Here is a 6,528-nt window from a genome sequence, read left to right as displayed (position 1 = left end):
GCTTATTTGAGCATCTTGCAAAGATGAGCATCAGTCTAGACTGACTGACATGAGCCTTCCTCCCTTTGTGTAATCAGGGGGTTTCAACTGTACACGTCATCCACTCTTTTCTCTTTTCAGGGTCCTTGTCATTTATTTGTTCCTCTAAAGACTTAGTTTTTACTGGACCCAGACCTAGTTCTCCCAGCAAGGACCGCCTACATCTCCTGGCATTCTGCTCCTGATGGTTTTCTTTGTCTTCATTCTCTTGCCCCAAAAGTTTAGCGTATTCCGCAGCTTCTTCCTTGTGTTTCCCAGAGCAATACGTCGGTGTTCATGTTGCAGGACAAAGGAAAGAACAAGACACTGAATCTTGAGCACTTGGGTCCTGGGCTTCTCACCTTCTTTGTTTAAGGTCTTTCTGACAACACATTGGCAGACATCATCTCCTTTAGAGAGACTGAAAAGCTTTCGGGCTCTGCTAGCTCTTTTAGGTCCCAACTGATGAGGCACAGTAGTATCTGTCAGTCCAGGAATTTCCTTCTTTACTTTTTTTTTTTTAATATTTATTTATTTATTATGTATACAGTGTTCTGCCTGCATGTATCCCTGCAGGCCAGAAGAGGGCACCAGATCTCATTACAGATGGTTGTGAGCCACCATGTGACTGCTGGGAGTTGAACTCAGGACCTCTGGAAGAGCAGTCAGTGCTCTTAACCTCTGAGCCATCTCTCCAGCCCCCCCCTTTTTTTTTTACAATAACCAAGTTGAGAGCACTCAGATTGGCGCCCACAATGTATATGGGAACAGACTCCCTTCCTCTTTCCAGCTCTCTTTGGTCTATAACAAGAATGTCCCTCTCTCAACAGTAGGTGCACTCTGCCGTGGGTCCAAATGCCTTGCTTCATGGGAAAACCCTGTTTGTCATTCCCACCACTGATTCGAACCGCACGACCCTTCCACTCTTCACCTAAAGCACCCACAGCTACTTCTGTGGCCATGAACTTCTCATAGATCATACAAAGCTTGCCTTCAGCATCCACTGCAGTGAGTTTCTGACAGCCAGTGGCAGACTGCCTAGGAGGTGTCATGAAAAGGAGGCCTGACCTCCACTTAGCCCAGGTCATTCTCTGCTACTTGTCTTTTCCTCAACCAAACCTGTGCACATGTTCATGTCTACATCTTACAGCCTGTTTGTGGTCAAATGTAACCAGACGGGCAAGAAAGCTTGGCTGTGAGTAATGTTCTACTCTAAACTTCTAGTCTGGCAGATGTAGCCTAGCAGTTTGGGAGGCAGTAGCTAGACCAGCAGGAATTAGCGGGAGTCTGGTGGTTTTGATCGTTTGTCGCTGGACCGAAGCTGATTTAAGGCACCTTTGAAAATGAACTGTCAGATTTTTTCTTCTTTAATTTTTAAAAATGTGTGTGAGTGTTTTGCCTACATATATGTTTGTGCATATACATCATGCCTGATACCCATGGAGGTCAGAAGTGAGTGTGACATCCCCTGGAGCTGGAGTTACAGGTGGTTATGAGCTGCCATGTGGGTGCTGAGAATCGAACCTGGGTCCTCTGCAAGAGTAATTAGTATGTTTAACCTCTGAACCATTCCTCCAGTCCCCAGATTTTATTTCTAACAGTTTTCAGCCCCGTGCCTCGCTTTCCTCACCTCCCTCCGGCAAGTCCTCTCCTTTACACAGACAGTCTCTCTTCTTTCTTTCCATGTGTACATATAAATGACTTTATGGATCTATACATAAAGTCCACTATCCACACATGAGAGAAAACATGAGCTATTTGGCTTTCTGAGAGCAGTGGCCAATCTGGACTATCTGGGCTTGACTACAATCAGAATCAGCTAACCCCCAAGCAGCAGGACTTGCCTGTTAGGGGTTTTCTGTATTGGATACTCAGAGGTAGAATGACCCATCCTAAATCTGGGCCACTCCTTCTGATGGCAACCACAATCCCACATGAAAGGACATGAAAGAAGCAAGTTTTACTTTCTGCCTGCTTGCCCTTGCTCTCACTGGCAAGTCTATGTATCCTGTTGCTAAGGCATCCCTCTGCTGGTCTATGCATCCTGTTGCTAAGATATCCCTTTGCTGGGTTAGAACTCACTTCTTCTGTGGGTTCCCAACACTGACTGAGACCAACAGCTCTCTAGGACTCCACCAGACTGGGACTGCTGAGACACCCAGCCTCATGGACTGAACAACTACTGGATCCTTGGCCTTTCTGTTGGAAAACAGTCATTGTTGAACTACCTGGACCACTGCCTGTAAGTCATTCTTATAAATCGTATGTGTAGACACACACACACATACACACACACACACACACACACACACACACACACACACACACACACCCCACACACATACACACACATAATGAGTCTTGTTTCATTAGACTTATGTAATGAGTCTGGTTTGTTTCACTTAATATGAATTTCAAGGAGTCTCACTCTAGCCCAGACTAGCCCAGAACTTGCTATGTAGCACAGGCTGGTCTGGCACTCACAATGATCCTTCTGCCTTCTAAGCACTGGGATGAAGTCATGTGCCACCTAGTGTGTGTGTGCATTCTTTTTAAAGAGTTTCTTCATTCGTTTTTCACACTGTTTGAAATCTGACACTACCTTGGTGTTTGTAATTAAAATGTCAATATCTTGGTACAAATCCACAGTTTAAAGGCATAAACTTAAACTTCTTAATAGTGCACATACAACTCAAAAAATAGGAGTTGAGGTGGCAGGGGCAACCTCTTCCAGAGAAGGGCTTATTCTTGTTGTTGGTTGTTGCTGTGCTAAAAGCACACACATGTAAAACGGCTCTTCAGAAGCGTCTTGGCTATGAACCAGCAGCGGCACTTCCTTCACCTCATGGCACAGCTGTCCCCACTGGCTTTCACCACACCGTGGGTGTGCAGGTAAGCTTCACCATGGTTAGGATCTGTGGTTCCAACAACGAGTCATGTTAGACATATCCATGTACTCACTGGCCATTTCTACAACTTTTTTTAAAATGCCATTTAAGTTATTTACTGATTTTTTTTAAACTGGGGGATTGGTTTCAGGAAATATTATATATTCTAGATGCTAATCCCTTATCAGAGATTATGTATTCTGCATACTGATCCCTTATCAGACATGATGTATTTGGGGTAAGATCCCTTGTCATCTATGCTTTCTGACACTGAGCCCTTCTCAGATATGATGTTTTCTATGCCCTCCTCTCTTAACAGATAGGTATGTTTTCTGCACCCTGAGCCCTTGTCAGATGTGACCTGTAGTTAATTATGTTGTGTCATGAGGAATACCTTACAGTGTCACTCTGAATCATCACACAAATTGAAGGAAATCCAATCCTGATCATCAGTTTCTTCCCCATTTCCTCCTTGTTTACTATCAATCTCGGTGTTTGGGCTCCAAGCCCAGGCTGGAGTCAGCCTCCAGTCCCACCCACTGCCTTCCCAGGTGTCAGGTGCAGACTTTGTGAGTAAGGACCTTTTGGAAGTGATTGTCATCACTGTCAGTGCCTCTGAGACTGGGACACAGGAGCTCATGCTGCCTGGCACCACAGTTGTCAATGAGCAGAAGCAAGAATTGAATGTCTGTGTTGTTCAGATGGCTGGCAATCTGAGAAAACAGCAGGCTGACCCCCCAAAAGCTACCTTGCCCCCTCTGTCTCCAACTGGCTGTTTTATAGAAAGTAAAACAAGGACAGCTGATCATGGGAGCTCAAGCTTGTCCCTTTGGTCAGATGACTGCCTCACTGCTGCACTTTGTGACATGTCTCCCTTGTCACCACCCTCTGGATATCTGACAGTATTGACTGTTCGACTTCCCCAGACACCACCTGGGTTGAAGGGTTAACTCAGAACACATTCACAGCATGTACATGAAGGTTCCTTCTTATAGGATGTATATTAGGGTTCTCTAGAAGAACAGAACTGATAATCCCAGCACTTAGAAGACTGAGGCTGGAGGATTGCCTCAAGTTTGAAGCTGCCCTGGCCTACACAGTGAATTCTGGGCCAGGCATGGCTACAGAGTAAGACCCTGGTTCAAAAAAAAAAAAAACAGCAGAGGGCTGTGGAGGTAGTTCAGTGAGTTACAGGCTTGTCTCACAAGCACAGGGTCCTGGGTTTGACCCCCAGAACCCACTTTTTGAAAAAGTCAAGCATGAAGCACACATCATAGTCCCAGGTGGAGACAGGTGGACCCCTGGAGCTCAAAAGCCAGGCAGCCTACTTGGCAAGTTCTCCACACACGTGTACACACACACACACACACACACACACACACACACACACACACACACATACCCCTCAACAGCAAAAAATCCACTTCATTCATTGATGTCCGTTTTACATCTTGGGCCTTGAAGTCTATCTCGTTGGGCATGTTTGCAGTTAGTCTGCCCGTCCACTCATTCATAACTTGTCCCTTTATGTTTAAAGTGCACATCACAGGGCGGAAACCCTGTTTCAGTGATGAAAAGCCCTTTTTGATCTTGCAGAGAACCTAGGTTCATCAACCACATGATGATTCACAATCACCCATAACTACAGTCCCAGGGGATCTAATGTCTTCTTCTGACCTCTATGAGCACTGCACACATGTGGTGCACATACATACCTCCAGGCAAAACAGGCATGAACATAAAATAAAAATAAATCTTTTTGGCCAAGCATTGGAGGTGCACGCCACTGTGGGTTTTGAACTTAGATCATCAGACTCAGTAGCTGGTGTTAACCATGAAGCCATCTTGCCAGCCACTCAGCATTTCTTGTAGCCTAGGCACAAGCCACACACCTTCTGGCTTTCAGTCATTTCCATCTGAGGCACCCAGGCACACTTCCCTTACAGTCCAGTCTGTTTGGCTTTTCCCTCAGCTTTTAGGAACTCTGTTCTCCTTCCACATTTTCTCTCTTTGCCCAGGTGTCACAGAGCTGTGGTGGTATTGTGTTCCCCAAAATATTGTGCACCCTAATAAACTTATCTGGGGTCAGAGAACAGAACAGCCACTAGATACAAAGGCTAGAAAATGGTGGCACTCACGCCTTTAATCCTAGCATTCCAGAGGCAGAAATCCCTCTGGATCTCTGTGAGTTCAAGGCCACACTGGAAACAGCCAGGCATGGTGACTCACACCTTTAATCCCAGGAAGTGATGGCAGGAGGCAGAAAGGTATTTAAGGTGTGAGGACCAGGAATTAGAGCTGGTTAAGCTTTTAGGCTTTGAGCAGCACAGTTCAGCTGAGATTCATTCTGGATGAGGATTCAGAAGCTTCCAGTCTGAGGAAACAGAATCAGCTGAGGAATTGTCAAGGTGAGGTAGCTGTGGCTTGTTCTGCTTCTCTGATCTTCCAGCATTCACCCCAATACCTGGCTCCAGGTTTGATTTTATTAATAAGACCATTTAAGCTTCCTGCTACGCAGGGCAGCTCAGGACCACTCACTCCGTGGCAGCTCTAACCAACTTGGTGGCTTGCACTGTGGGAGCTAGCTGCTAACTAGTCCTCAGTGGCTGGATGGGCACCCCAGTCTTCAGTAGGTGAGGGGTCAGGGAAGCAAATCATGAGAAGAGATGAGAATGAAAACCCCATTCAGACTGACTTTGTCAACCTGTCAGACTTCAAGGAGTCTAATGCCAGGTGGCTCATTGTCAGCATATTTAAAACACAGTACAATTTGGGAAAAAGTTTCCAGGTGACAATCATTCAGGTACACAATAAATCTTAAAGTATGACTCCACAGGAACTCCTTTACAAAGCACATGTGACCATGAGGGTGGGTTCTATAGCTAAAAGGCCTAGGATTGAGTGTTGACTCTTATAGCATAGAGGTCAGCGGGCTATAAAATACATGTGACATCTTCCCTAAGGATGGGTTTAACTGGGAGCTAAAGATAACAGTCTAGGAAGAGAGAGTCTGGGATAATCATTCTGGGGGATTTGGTGAGGTCTGCCTCCAAGGACAGCGAAGGTCACCAGGTCGTTAACAAAATCCACTCCCAGCTTTCTGGATGGAATGCAGGCATTTGATTTCCTCTCCTCCAGTGAGGAGACACTCCTGCATGATTAACATTCCTGGTTCTCTTAGTGCTTCTTTGTGAGTGCAAGGACCTCTGTGCCCGCAACAAGTAGGGAACTGTGGGTGGGTACAGAGGGCATCTGAATACCCTCAGACCAGTCTGCCACCTCTGGCTAAGCAGCAGTGACCTCAAGAGCTGGCATGGTCCATTCGCCCTGAAGTTGCTCCCTGGTCACAGCCTTCTCAGCGGCAGCCTGCTCCTCCTTCTCAGTCTCCTCCGGTCTCTGTAGAAGTAAAGATCAGGCATAACTTCCCATGGGTGCTCACGGGAGATAGTGCTAGGCATGCAGAGTACTTCCCAGGCCAGCAGCCACCACATCAGACCACCCGAGTGAGCTCTCTTGTTGTTAGGATGGCAATGTCCACGTAGCACAGAGGAGGGTGTTAAACAGAGCGATGGTGGGCAGTTGACTTGAGACACCTCTGTGACAGGCTGGTGGTCATCCCTTG

The sequence above is a fragment of the Peromyscus californicus genome, unplaced genomic scaffold, assembly GCF_007827085.1.
Source record: "Peromyscus californicus insignis strain IS unplaced genomic scaffold, ASM782708v3 Scaffold_5__1_contigs__length_169319896, whole genome shotgun sequence".
Lineage (NCBI taxonomy): Eukaryota > Metazoa > Chordata > Mammalia > Rodentia > Cricetidae > Peromyscus > Peromyscus californicus.
Note: the sequence above shows the minus strand (reverse complement) of the source record.